Source organism: Manis javanica, chromosome 10 (genome assembly GCF_040802235.1).
Source record: "Manis javanica isolate MJ-LG chromosome 10, MJ_LKY, whole genome shotgun sequence".
Lineage (NCBI taxonomy): Eukaryota > Metazoa > Chordata > Mammalia > Pholidota > Manidae > Manis > Manis javanica.
Window position 1 is genome coordinate 32,032,353 of NC_133165.1, and position 13,979 is coordinate 32,046,331.

Below are 13,979 nucleotides of genomic sequence, written 5' to 3' on the forward strand. Positions count from 1 at the left end.
GCAGAATTATCTGGTAAAACAGAATCTCCGGGAATAACATGAAGTCAAATCTGTAAAAAAGAAAAGTGCTTCACACTTACGATTGGTCGTTGTTTCCTTTGAGTCCCCTTGGTGTCCTTTTGGAAATGGTAATAGTCCTCCAAGGAGGACTTCAGGATTGGAATTCTGGGTACCAGTTACCATGTGGCAGTTTCCCTTGCCTGTAAAATGGGAGCAATGTATCTATTGTTCTGGGTTACTGTGTATCAAATGGATGTAACAACTGTAAATGGACCTGGTATACAGTAGGAATTTGGAATGTTTTTTGCATCTAAAACAAGGAAAAGACTAAACAATACTCTTTTCTCTGGTTGGGTTTCCTATGAGATAAGGCTTTCTACCATTCGAATGTTACAAAGTTTAGACATTGTAAAAATGAAGACTGGGTAAGCCCCCAACATGGTAGGGCCCTTGGAGTTAAACTCACAAACTGGGCCCATTGGAGTTTTTAAGTCTCAAAGTCATCCTTACTGAGCCTCTGACAATTCATCAATTACAGTTTTAGCCTCCCTGCCCCTGCTCTGCTCCTGGGCTTTCTCTTCCAGCAAGCTGTGATTTTCCCTATCTGCTGTCAGTCCCTCCAGTTTGGGGTGTAGCAGTTTGCCCTGTGACCTCAATTCTCTGATAGCTCTAAGACGAATGGTTGGTGACTTTTTCCTTGTGAGGATGGAGTAGTGACTTCCAAGTTCCTTACAGGTGGGTCCACAAACTGGAAGTCCAGCCAAATTTATTTTTATTTTTTTTATTTTATTTTTTTTTTTGAGAGGGCATCTCTCATATTTATTGATCAAATGGTTGTTAACAACAATAAAATTCAGTATAGGGGGGTCAATGCTCAATGTACAATCATTAATCCATCTCAAGCCTAATTCTCGTCAGTCTCCAATCTTCTGAAGCATAACGAACAAGTTCTTACATGGTGAACGAATTCTTACAGAGTGAATAAATTCTTACATGGTGAACAGTACAAGGGCAGTCATCACAGAAACTTTCGGTTTTGATCATGCAATATGACCTATAAACCATCAGGTCAAATATGAATATTCATTTGATTTTTGTACTTGATTTATATGTTGATCCCACATTTCTCCTATTATTATTATTATTTTTATTTTTAATAAAATGCTGAAGTGGTAGGTAGATGCAAGATAAAGGTAGAAAACATAGTTTAGTGCTGTAAGAAGGCAAATGTAGATGATCAGATGATCAGGTGTGTGCCTATGGACTAAGTATTAATCCAGGCTAGACAAGGGCAGCAAGACATCCACGGATGCAGAAGATTTCTCTCAAAGCAGGGGGGGTGAGGTTCTGAGCCTCACCTCTGTTGATCCCCAAATTCTCACCTGATGGCCCCCCTGCGACTGTGCCTGTCTTAGGTTGTTCCTCCCTTGAGGAATCTTACCCGTCCCTGGCTAACCAGTCATCTTCCGGGGCCATACAGGGAAATGTAAAGTTGGTAAGTGAGAGAGAAGCCATATTGTTTGCAAAGGTTAGCTTTTTACTTCTTTGCAGATTTATGCCCTGTGGCTTCTATGCCCAGCACTTGTCTCGAGGTATCTTTACCACCTGGAGGAATTATGATACTCGGTAAATTCGATATGAGGCACGAATTCTATTTAAAGTTTGTAATTAGGAAGGAAGAAGAAAAGCTATAGATGTAGCATATGAAGGAAACATGGGAGGATTGATTATTTCTTTGACATATCTTCTTGTGTAGTACCTTAAGTATGTATAGGTTTTAAACTACTAACTAATTTGCACACACATATTGACATAATAGGAATACGGTGACATAAACAAAGCAAATCTATAATCACCAGCCATCTCCAGTGAAGCCAAGAAAACCATTTAGGCACCCTAGGCATTTGTGAAAATTTATCTATGATATGATGGATATTTTCCAACTGTACTTGAACCATCAGACAAATTAAAGCAGCCCATTTCTGGGATCTGTTCACATCCCATATGTTCTTTTAACCATAGATAGTCTATAGTCATGAGATTTTGGGGTGCTACAACTTGCACCCCTCCCAACTCCTGGTTGAGTTCCAACAGTACAGATCCAGTCAAATTCGTTGTCTCACTGTATGCACATGCCAGCCTAGACATCTCCCTCCTCCTTCTCATGGCAAGTCCAGGAGATGGTGGGCTGGATGCAGCCACAACCGCAGCATCGTCCGGATCCCTGTGGAGGCTTTTTGATGATCATCCCCCGGCACGAGTCCTCCAGAGAGTGCTGATGCCGGAAGCTCCTCCTCATATCGTATCTTAGTTCATTTTCTGGGTATCCAAGCTAGGCCTTGATCTTCTGCGTAGAAACAAACAGACCCTTTGCCCACACTTTGACATGCCCTCTATACCACTGTGCAGAACTCATTGGAGGTCAGCACACAGTAACTGCTTTTTTTTTTTTTTTTTAATTAAGAGAAAGGAATATTATCAGAAAAGAGTACCTCCATAGCTGATCATCTGACACCCTTTAAGTGATCAACATTAAGGATATTTAAAGCATGCGTTGATCTTTGATTTACCAATAGTTTTATCCTGTTAAGGAGTAATCCCCCTTTTCTTTCTTTCTTTCTTTTTTTTTTTTTTTTTAAATTTTTAATCTACACTTACCTGAAGAATACTATGTTTACTATGCTCTCCCCTATATCAGGTCCCCCCTAACAACCACATTACGGTTACTGTCCATCAGCTTAGCAAAATGTTGTAGAGTCACTACTTGTCCTCTCTGTGTTGTGCAGCCCACCCTACCCTTTCTCCCTCCCCCCCATGCATGCTAATCTTAATACCTCCCTTCTTCTTCCCCCCCCTTATCCCTCCCTGCCCACCCATCCTCCCCAGTTCCTTTCCCTTTGGTACCTGTTAGTCCATTTTTGGGTTCTGTAATTCTGCTGCTGTTTTGTTCCTTCAGTTTTTCCTTTGTTCCTATACTCCTCAGATGAGTGAAATCATTTGGTATTTCTCTTTCTCCGCTTGGCTTATTTCACTGAGCATAATACTCTCCAGCTCCATCCATGTTGCTGCAAATGGTTGGATTTTTCCACTTCTTATGGCTGAGTAGTATTCCATTGTGTATATGTACCACATCTTCTTTATCCATTCATCTACAGATGGACATTTAGGTTGCTTCCAATTCTTGGCTATTGTAAATAGTGCTGCGATAAACATAGGAGTGCATCTGTCTTTCTCAAACTTGATTGCTGCGTTCTTAGGGTAAATTCCTAGGAGTGGAATTCCTGGGTCAAATGGTAGGTCTGTTTTGAGCATTTTGATGCACCTCCATACTGCTTTCCACAATGGTTGAACTAATTTACATTCCCACCAGCAGTGTAGGAGGGTTCCCCTTTCTCCACAGCCTCGCCAACATTTGTTGTTGTTTGTCTTTTGGATGGCAGCTATCCTTACTGGTGTGAGGTGATACCTCATTGTAGTTTTAATTTGCATTTCTCTGATAATTAGCGATGTGGAGCATCTTTTCATGTGTCTCTTGGCCATCTGTATTTCTTTTTTGGAGAACTGTCTGTTCAGTTCCTCTGCCCATTTTTTAATTGGGTTATTTGTTTTTTGTTTGTTGAGGCGTGTGAGCTCTTTATAAATTCTGGACGTCAAGCCTTTATCAGATCTGTCATTTTCAAATATATTCTCCCATACTGTAGGGTTCCTTTTTGTTCTATTGATGGTGTCTTTCGCTGTACAGAAGCTTTTCAGCTTAATGTAGTCCCACTTGCTCATTTTTGCTGTTGTTTTCCTTGCCCGGGGAGATATGTTCAAGAAGAGATCACTCATGTTTATGTCTAAGAGGTTTTTGCCTATGTTTTTTTCCAAGAGTTTAATGGTTTCGTGACTTACATTCAGGTCTTTGATCCATTTTGAGTTTACCTTTGTATATGGGGTTAGACAATGGTCCAGTTTCATTCTCCTACATGTAGCTGTCCAGTTTTGCCAGCACCATCTGTTGAAGAGACTGTCATTTTGCCATTGTATGTCCATGGCTCCTTTATCAAATATTAATTGACCATATATGTTTGGGTTAATTTCTGGGGTCTCTAATCTGTTCCACTGGTCTGTGGCTCTGTTCTTGTGCCAGTACCAAATTGTCTTGATTACTATGGCTTTGTAGTAGAGCTTGAAGTTGGGGAGTGAGATCCCCCCTACTTTATTCTTCTTTTTCAGGATTGCTTTGGCTATTCGGGGTCTTTGGTGTTTCCATATGAATTTTTGAATTATTTGTTCCAATTCATTGAAGAATGTTGCTGGTAATTTGAGAGGGATTGCATCAAATTTGTATATTGCTTTCGGCAGGATGGCCATTTTGACGATATTAATTCTTCCTAGCCATGAGCATGGGATGAGTTTCCATTTATTAGTGTCCCCTTTAATTTCTCTTAAGAGTGACTTGTAGTTTTCAGAGTATAAGTCTTTCACTTCCTTGGTTAGGTTTATTCCTAGGTATTTTATTCTTTTTGATGCAATGGTGAATGGAATTGTTTTCCTGATTTCTCTTTCTATTGATTCGTTGTTAGTGTATAGGAAAGCTACAGATTTCTGTGTGTTGATTTTGTATCCTGCAACTTTGCTGTATTCCGATATCAGTTCTAGTAGTTTTGGAGTGGAGTCTTTAGGGTTTTTTATGTACAGTATCATATCATCTGCAAATAGTGACAGTTTAACTTCTTCTTTACCAATCTGGATTCCTTGTATTTCTTTGTTTTGTCTGATTGCCGTGGCTAGGACCTCCAGTACTATGTTAAATAACAGTGGGGAGAGTGGGCATCCCTGTCTGGTTCCCGATCTCAGTGGAAATGCTTTCAGCTTCTCGCTGTTCAGTATAATGCTGGCTGTGGGTTTATCATATATGGCCTTTATTATGTTGAGGTACTTGCCCTCTATTCCCATTTTGCTGAGAGTTTTTATCATGAATGGATGTTGAATTTTGTCAAATGCTTTTTCAGCATCTATGGAGATGATCATGTGGTTTTTGTCTTTCTCTTTGTTGATGTGGTGGATGATGTTGATGGATTTTCGAATGTTGTACCATCCTTGCATCCCTGGGATGAACCCTACTTGGTCATGGTGTATGATCCTTTTGATATACTGTTGAATTCTGTTTGCTAATATTTTATTGAGTATTTTTGCATCTACGTTCATCAGGGATATTGGTCTGTAATTTTCTTTTTTGGTGGGGTCTTTGCCTGGTTTTGGTATTAGGGTGATGTTGGCTTCATAGAATGAGTTTGGGAGTATTCCCTCTTCTTCTATTTTGTGGAACACTTTAAGGAGAATGGGTATTATGTCTTCTCTGTGTGTCTGATAAAATTCCGAGGTAAATCCGTCCGGCCCCGGGGTTTTGTTCTTGGGTAGTTTTTTGATTGCTGTTTCAATTTCTTTGCTTGTAATTGGTTTGTTTAACTTTTGTGTTTCTTCCTTGGTCAGTCTTGGGAGGTTGTACTTTTCTAGGAAGTTGTCCATTTCTTCTAGGTTTTCCAGCTTGTTGGCATATAGGTTTTCATAGTAGTCTTTAATAATTCTTTGTATTTCTGTGGAGTCTGTCGTGATTTTTCCATTCTCATTTCTGATTATGTTGATTTGTGTTGACTCTCTTTTTCTCTTAATAAGTTGGGCTAGAGGCTTATCTATTTTGTTTATTTTCTCAAAGAACCAGCTCTTGGTTTCGTTGATTTTTGCTATTGTTTTATTCTTCTCAATTTTGTTTATTTCTTCTCTGATCTTTATTATGTCCCTCCTTCTGCTGACTTTAGGCCTCATTTGTTCTTCTTTTTCCAGTTTTAATAATTGTGATGTTAGACTATTCATTTGGGATTGTTCTTCCTTCTTCAAGTGTGCCTGGATTGCTATATACTTTCCTCTTAAGACTGCTTTCGCTGCATCCCACAGAAGTTGGGGCTTAGTGTTGTTGTTGTCATTTGTTTCTATATATTCCTTGATCTCTATTTTGATTTGTTCATTGATCCATTGATTATTTAGTAGCATGTTGTTAAGCCTCCATGTGTTTGTGAGCCTTTTTGTTTTCTTTGTAGAATTTATTTCTACTTTCATACCTTTGTGGTCTGAAAAATTGGTTGGTAGAATTTCAATATTGTGGAATTTACTGAGGCTCTTTTTGTGAGCTAGTATGTGGTCTATTCTAGAGAATGTTCCATGTGCACTTGAGAAGAATGTATATCCTGTTGCTTTTGGATGTAAAGTTCTATAGATGTCTATTAGGTCCATCTGTTCTAGTGTGTTGTTCAGTGCCTGTGTGTCTTTACTTATTTTCTGCCCGGTGGATCTATCCTTTGGGGTGAGTGGTGTGTTGAAGTCTCCTACAATGAATGCATTGCAATCTATTTCCCTCTTTAGTTCTGTTAGTATTTGCTTCACATATGCTGGTGCTCCTGTATTGGGTGCATATATATTTAGAATGGTTATATCCTCTTGTTGGACTGAGCCCTTTATCATTATGTAGTGGCCTTCTTTATCTCTTGTTACTTTCTTTGTTTTGAAGTCTATTTTGTCTGATATTAGTACTGCAACCCCTGCTTTCTTCTCACTGTTGTTTGCCTGAAATATGTTTTTCCATCCCTTGACTTTTAGTCTATGCTTATCTTTGGGTTTAAGGTGAGTTTCTTGTAAGCAGCATATAGATGGGTCTTGCTTTTTTATCCATTCTATTACTCTATGTCTTTTGATTGGTGCATTAAGTCCATTTACATTTAGGGTGACTATTGAAAGATATGTACTTATTGCCATTGCAGGCTTTAGATTCGTGGTTACCAAAGGTTCAAGGTTAGCTTCTTTAGTATCTTACTGCCTAACTTAGCTCGCTTATTGAGCTGTTATATACACTGTCTGGAGAGTCTTTTCTTCTCTCCCTTCTTATTCCTCCTCCTCCCTTCTTCATATGTTGTGTGTTTTGTTCTGTGCTCTTTTTAGGGGTGCTCCCATCTAGAGCAGTCCCTGTAGGATGCCCTGTAGAGGTGGTTTGTGGGAAGCAAATTCCCTCAGCTTTTGCTTGTCTGGGAATTGTTTGATCCCACCATCATATTTAAATGATAGTCGTGCTGGATACAGTATCCTTGGTTCAAGGCCCTTCTGTTTCATTGCATTAAGTATATCATGCCATTCTCTTCTGGCCTGTAGGGTTTCTGTTGAGAAGTCTGATGTTAGCCTGATTGGTTTTCCTTTATAGGTGACCTTTTTCTCTCTAGCTGCCTTTAAAACTCTTTCCTTGTCCTTGATCCTTGCCATTTTAATTATTATGTGTCTTGGTGTTGTCCTCCTTGGATCCTTTCTGTTGGGGGTTCTGTATAATTCCATGGTCTGTTCGATTATTTCCTCCCCCAGTTTGGGGAAGTTTTCAGCAATTATTTCTTCAAAGACCCTTTCTATCCCTTTTCCTCTTTCTTCCTCTTCTGGTATCCCTATAATACGAATGTTTTTCCTTTTGTATTGGTCACATATTTCTCTTAGTGTTGTTTCATTCCTGGAGATCCTTTTATCTCTCTCTATGTCAGCTTCTATACGTTCCTGTTCTCTGGCTTCTATTCCTTCAATGGCCTCTTGCATCTTATCCATTCTGCTTATAAATCCTTCCAGGGATTGTTTCACTTCTGTGATCTCTTTCCTGACATCTGTGATCTCCTTCCGGACTTCATCCCACTGCTCTTGCATTTTTCTCTGCATCTCATCCCACTGCTCTTGCATTTTTCTCTGCATCTCATCCCATTGCTCTTGCATTTTTTTCTGCATCTCTGTCAGCATGTTCATGATTTTTATTTTGAATTCTTTTTCAGGAGGACTAGTTAGGTCTGTCTCCTTCTCAGGTGTTGTCTCTGTGATCTTTGTCTGCCTGTAGTTTTGCCTTTTCATGGTGATAGAGATAGTCTGCAGAGCTGGTACAAGTGACCGCTGGAAGAGCTTCCCTTCTTGTTGGTTTGTAGCCTTTTCCTGGGAGAATAGCGACCTCTAGTGGCTTGTGCTGGGCAGCTGTGCGCAGACAGGGCTTCTGCTTCCTGCCCAGTTGCTTTGGGGTTTATCTCCACTGTTGCTGTGGGCTTGGCCTGGCTGGGGCTGTTCCTCCAAAATGGTGGAGCCCCGTTAGAGGGGGAGCAGCCAGGAGACTATTTATCTCCGTAAGGGGCCTCTGTGCTCCCTGCTGCCCAGGGGGTTAGAGTGCCCAGAGATCCCCAGATTCCCTGCTTCTGGTCTAAGTGACCTGTCCTGCCCCTTTAAGATTTCCAAAAAGCACTCTCCAAACCAAAACAACAACAGCAACAATGAGAGAGGGAACAGAAAGGAAAAAAAAAAGAAAAAACACGCGATTTTTTTTTTTTTTCCTCAGGTGCCGGTCCCAGGCACCCGCGCACTGGTCCTGCTGCCCTGTCTCCCTAGCACCAGGGTCCCTGTCCTTTCAAGGCTTCCAAAAAGCACCCACCCACCGGTCCCGCAGGGAAGGAACGCTCAATATTCTTTGTCCTCAGGCACTGGTCCCACGCACCCGCTCACCAGTCCTGCCGCCCTGCCTCCCTAGCACCGGGGTCCCTGTCCCTTCAAGGCTTCCAAAAAGCACTTGGCAAAAAGAGAGAAAAAAAAGGGGAAAAACGCGCGATTTCTTCCGTCCTCAGGTGCTGGTCTCAGGCACCCACCCACCGGTCCCACAGGGAAAAATGCGGGATATTCTTTGTCCTCAGGTGCCGGTCCCAGGCACCCGCTCACCAGTCCCGCCGCCCTGCCTCCCTAGCACCGGGGTCCCTGTCCCTTTTAGGCTTCCAAAAAGCACTCGCAGAAAAGAGAAAAAAAAAAAGGGGAAAAACGCGCGATTTCCTCTGTCCTCAAGTGCCGGTCTCAGGCACCCGCCCACCGGTCCCGCAGGGAAAAACGGGGGATATTCTTTGTCCTCAGGCGCCGGTCCCAGCCACCCGCTCACCAGTCCCGCCACCGTGCCTCCCTAGCACTGGGGTCCCCGTCCCTTCAAGGCTTCCAAAAAGCGCTTGCCAAAAAGAGAAAAAAAAAAAAGGGGAAAAACGCGCGACCTCCTCCGTCCTCAGGCACCGGTCTCAGGCACCCGCCCCCAGGTCTCGCAGGGAGAAACGCGGGATATTCTTTGTCCTCCGGCGCTGTTCCCAGGCACCTCCTCACCGGTCCCGCCACCCTGCCTCCGCAGCAACGGGGGCCCGTCCCTCTAAGGCTTCCAAAAAGCGCTCGCCAAAAAAAAAAACTGCTCCGGTTTCTCTCCACCCGCCGGGAGCCGGGGGGAGGGGCGCTCGGGTCCCGCCGGGCTGGGGCTTGTATCTTACCCCCTTCACAAGGCGCTGGGTTCTTGCAGGTGTGGATGTGGTCTGGATGTTGTCCTGTGTCCTGTGGTCTCTATTTTAGGAAGATTTTTCTTTGTTATATTTTCATAGCTCTATGTGTTTTTGGGAGGAGATTTCCACTGCTCTACTCACGCCGCCATCTTGGCTCCCGCCCAAATTTATTTTAAAAGACCATTTAAATCCTGTAAATGGGAAACCAGTGTCAGTTGACATAAATAGAAGGTAGCTGTAAAAATAAATATAATGCAAACAGAATGATGTTAAATCATGCTGAGATCCAGTTGCCTGCTGAAAGTTCCAAATTCAAGGCCTACTCTCTGTTGGAAAGGAAGATAAGGACTTGTCCCAGAGGTATGAAGACCAGCCAGTCTTGCAGAGAGACACGCTCTTTGATGTTATTGGAAGATGTGAAAGAGAAGCAAAAATGTAACAACTGCTTCAGAGTGAAATCCAGTGTTACTCAAAGTCCTTTCCCAGCACCTAAAATGGTCTCTGTCTCAAGACCTACAAGAGAAATTTTAAATTCCCTGTCTCAGAGTAAAAGCCATTTCAGATTCTCCCTGGCCCCTCCTTATCTTCCAGGCTCTTCCTTTCCAGGCTCTTCCCTACCTTATACTGACAGGTGCTAAGAACTGACCATAAATCGATGTACCCTCCCAATTTACTGTCAATGTATTTATCTATTTCAGGAATAAGTAAGCAGTTAATGGTGCAGTAAGTAAATACACAATACAAATCAAATTCAAACAATGCAATTTCAATTGCACACCAGTGTTTTTTGTCTCTTTGCCTCCTGCTCCTCACTACAAGGCTTAGGACACAGCTGAGGGAGCCCATCAGCAGAAGGGAGGGAAGAAATGGGGGGTTAGGTTGCCCATGGCCTTGGGGGGCTGCTGGCTCAGCCCTGGACCACTGTCCTCAGGATGCCTCTGACCTGAGGACAATAATATCTTCATCTGCATAAGCTGTTGCTTAGGTAGACTTTTGTATAACTCCCTGCTGAGCTCAATCTTGACAGATTTCCCAAATTCACTTGGAGAAGTAATTTGAAAACACATAAAAATAAGATGTAAGAAATCAAATGGTCTCCCAAAATGTGTTTTTACGCTATTACAACTTCCATATCACTGTTACATATCTATAAACAGTTTGGGGCATATAAAGATGTATTCATGAAATTGAGTTCGCCAGCAGTGTCATAGGCCATGCTCCTGTTCTGCCCTCCATGGTGGATGCCGGCAGTGAGAAGATGCTGTAGTGAAGCTCATTCTGTGTGTCCACCTTCCTGGGGCTTACTAGCAGGGACACGGGGACATGGGAGGTACAAGGCATCTGGGGTGTTTGGAATTCCGTGAGGTCCAGGACGTCTCCACTGGCGTGTACCTACGTTGGACTAGCCCTGCCTCTGCATGGACCTCCTGCAGGGGTGCATTGCCTTCAGGACTGATCCGTTGGCCGGGCAGAGCTTACTCCTGCTCGGCTCTCGTGACTTGCTCAGCTCTCTCTTCTTGCAGAAAGCCCTACTGGGCTTCTCCTGAGCTCTCACACCAGGGACTGGCAAGGAGCCTGGCACAGAGAGGGGCCGACGAATGTCCCCACTCAGCCACCATGTGTCTGGCCTGGGGAGAAAGCAGAAATGCTACCATTAAAGAGAATCAGAGCCAGACAGTAGATAAAGTGGTTAAAAAAAAGAAAAAAAGATTTTATTTAGGACCAAATGCAAGGGAGGAAGAGACCTCAGGATAGAATTGAGTTCAGTCCTGACTACAGCAGGGACAAGCTGGAATTTGCAGCCCAGGAGCAGGGTGGGTGGAAGTCGGTGGATGGAAAATTACTAAGAGGAAAGAGACATCACAGGTAGGGGGGTTCTAGTTAAACAGACCAGACAAGATTCTTGCTGAAGGCAGGCCAGGGTGCTCAGATATCACCTGGGGGCTGTGGGGGTGAGGGCTCTGATCAGGCTTCAGGGTGGGGATTCTGACAAAACCAACTTGACAGGATTTTTGCTAACACTGGGTGATGCAGGCAGGCTTGGAGCCCCAAAGTCAGGGCCTGACTTTGAGGCTCAGACTCAAAGTTCTGTCAAGGAGAGTCGTTGTTACCCCCTTGTGCCTGTCTGCATTCTGGACTCCACCCCTGCCTCTTTCTGCTTTGTTGCAGGGGCCTGGACTCGACCCTCTGCTCCCATTTGGTGGGCACTTTTTTGTCCTCACTGTCTGCTCCCACCCCCTCTTTCTGGGCCTTGCTGTCCTCATTGTCCCTGCTGGCCTTGTCTCCATTGGCTCAGCAGACCCTCTTTCCCTGCCTGCTGTTCAACACCTGAGGTGGGGTGGGGGGGTGGGCGGGGGTCTCCCATGATGGGCAGGTGCAGGCAATTGAGGGGCTGAGGCAGGGAGAGGCTTCCCCAGAAGGACGATGGCTCAGTCCTTCGCATGATGTCGAGGACCAATGGACCAAGGGATGTTCCCAAAGTGATCAGGCCCCCCTGCAATGCCCCTTCCACAGCTGAACTGTGCCACCCTGTGCTATGGATTGAATGTGGTGTCCCCCACAATTCACATGCTGAAACCTAATCCCCAGGGTGGCGGCATTAGAAGGGAGCATTTGGGAGATGATTCAGTCATGCGGGTGGAGCCTCCACCAATGGGATTAATGTCTTATAAAGGGGACTCCAGAGAGAACCTTCACCCTTTCCATGTTATCCGGGTCCAGTGAGAAGGCGCCAGCTATGAACTAGCAAGTGGGTTCTCCCCAGACCCTGAATCTGCTGGCAATTTGATCTTGGACTTCCCCAGCCTTCAGAACTGTGAGAAATAAATTGTTGTTTAAGCTGCTCAGTCTGTGGTATCTTTGCTGCAGCAGCCCGAAGAGACTTCGACATTTGGAAAGTGAAAGCCTTGTCACTTTCCACCTGGGGATCTCAACAGCCTTTGGACAGCAACGTGTCACCCACCTGGACCCCTGCCAGGGCCCCATCCATTTTGGTAAATCACCCCCTGCCTGATGCCTTGGGCAGCTGCTTGCAGCCATGGAGCCCCTAGTAAGATGTGAGGCTCCCCACAGGATGGCCCTGCTTGGTGACTTGCCAAGCTCCCCTCCTCCAGGCTCCTGCTTAGGCCAGGTCTCCTGTGTCCCACTGCAGCACAGTGTCTGGCCATCTCAGGTGTGAAATACCACCTGTCCCAACTCCCTCAGCTCCTGGCCCACAGCTCTCCACTGCACCTCACTGTTGGGACTTTGAGACTTGCCTTCCTCCAGGCCTGGGGGTCCCTCACTGCTCTCCCCCTGCAGACCAGCTAGGTAGCATAGTGCAGGAGGAGCTCCAGCTGGGGTGAGCTCTTGCGTCTGGCAGGAGCCGCTGCTTCCCCTCTGTCCAGCCCACCTAGCCAGACCCTTCCCAACCCCTACTGGAAAAGAGCTGCTGACTCACAGGTCAGTCAGGCTGCACCCAGCAGCAAAGTTCAGTTTGGGTTTTGGTTTTTCTTGTCCTTGCTGCTTCCTGCCCTCTCAGAGTGCACAGGCCCAGGCAGGCCTTGGTCTCAGGACACACTGCCAACCATGCTCTCCACCCCCTTCCACCTCATAGGCAGCTAGGTAGGGGGTGCACCAGCCCCTGATAATAGGCCCGCCCACCCTTCCATCACCGCCTCCTGTGGGCAGAGGGCTCCCCTCCTCTAATATTCCCTGTGTTTCTGGCCCACTAGCTGCCCCGCAAAGGCAGGCAGTTGGCAGAAGGGGGCAGGTCTAGACCCCAGCCCATCATATCAAAAAATGGCATCAAATACCCTCTGGATTCCTATGCATCCTTAACATGGAATACCAATGTCTTGTCTACATTCATAACTATTATCAAAGGGCTCTGTCACTGCCAGGCAGGATTGTAATTTTGGGCTCTCACAGGCCCCATGGTGAATTCAGCCGGCCCTAAGTGGTGTCTCCCAGTGGGCGGGGCAGTTCCTTAGCTGAGCCTGGACTCCTGTGTTTGGTCACCACAGGCTGCCCTGGGGACACAGGTGCCCTTGATTTTGTTCTTGCTGGTCCCCACCACCACTAACCTCTGTTCCCCTACAGCCCGGGGACAACCCACCCCCACTCCATCAGCTTTCCTTCCTCAATCTACAGCCCTTCTGCCCCCATCAGTGTCTCAACTCCTTTTACACAGATTCTTAGGACCTGGTGAGCCACGGGGGCCATGTGGAGGCCTCCCTCTCCCCCACCCTCCCCACCAACTGGACAACAGGGCCTCAGGATGCCACAGGGGGCCTGAGAACCCACAGGAAGGGGTGACCAGAGAAGGCCCACCGCCAGGACTGGCCAGGACAATGAGATCCATGAAACCCAGACAGCAGAGCCTCACAGTGGAGTAAAGGGGAGGAAAGGAGGCAGGCAGGCTAGGGGCTGGGTCTCCTGCTCCCCAGCACCCATGCAAAGAGAGGTCACCTGGCTGGGACCCTGCCTCTGCCTCATGGTCATGCCTGGGGCCCCTGTGTATAGGCCCCTGCGTACAGGCCCCTGGGCAGCCAGCCTGTGCGGGCCACTCTGGACTTCGGTGGTTGGGAAGGTCAAGGCCAAGTGACTTCAGGACACCAGAGGCCCAAGTGTGGCCCATTTGGGACAGCC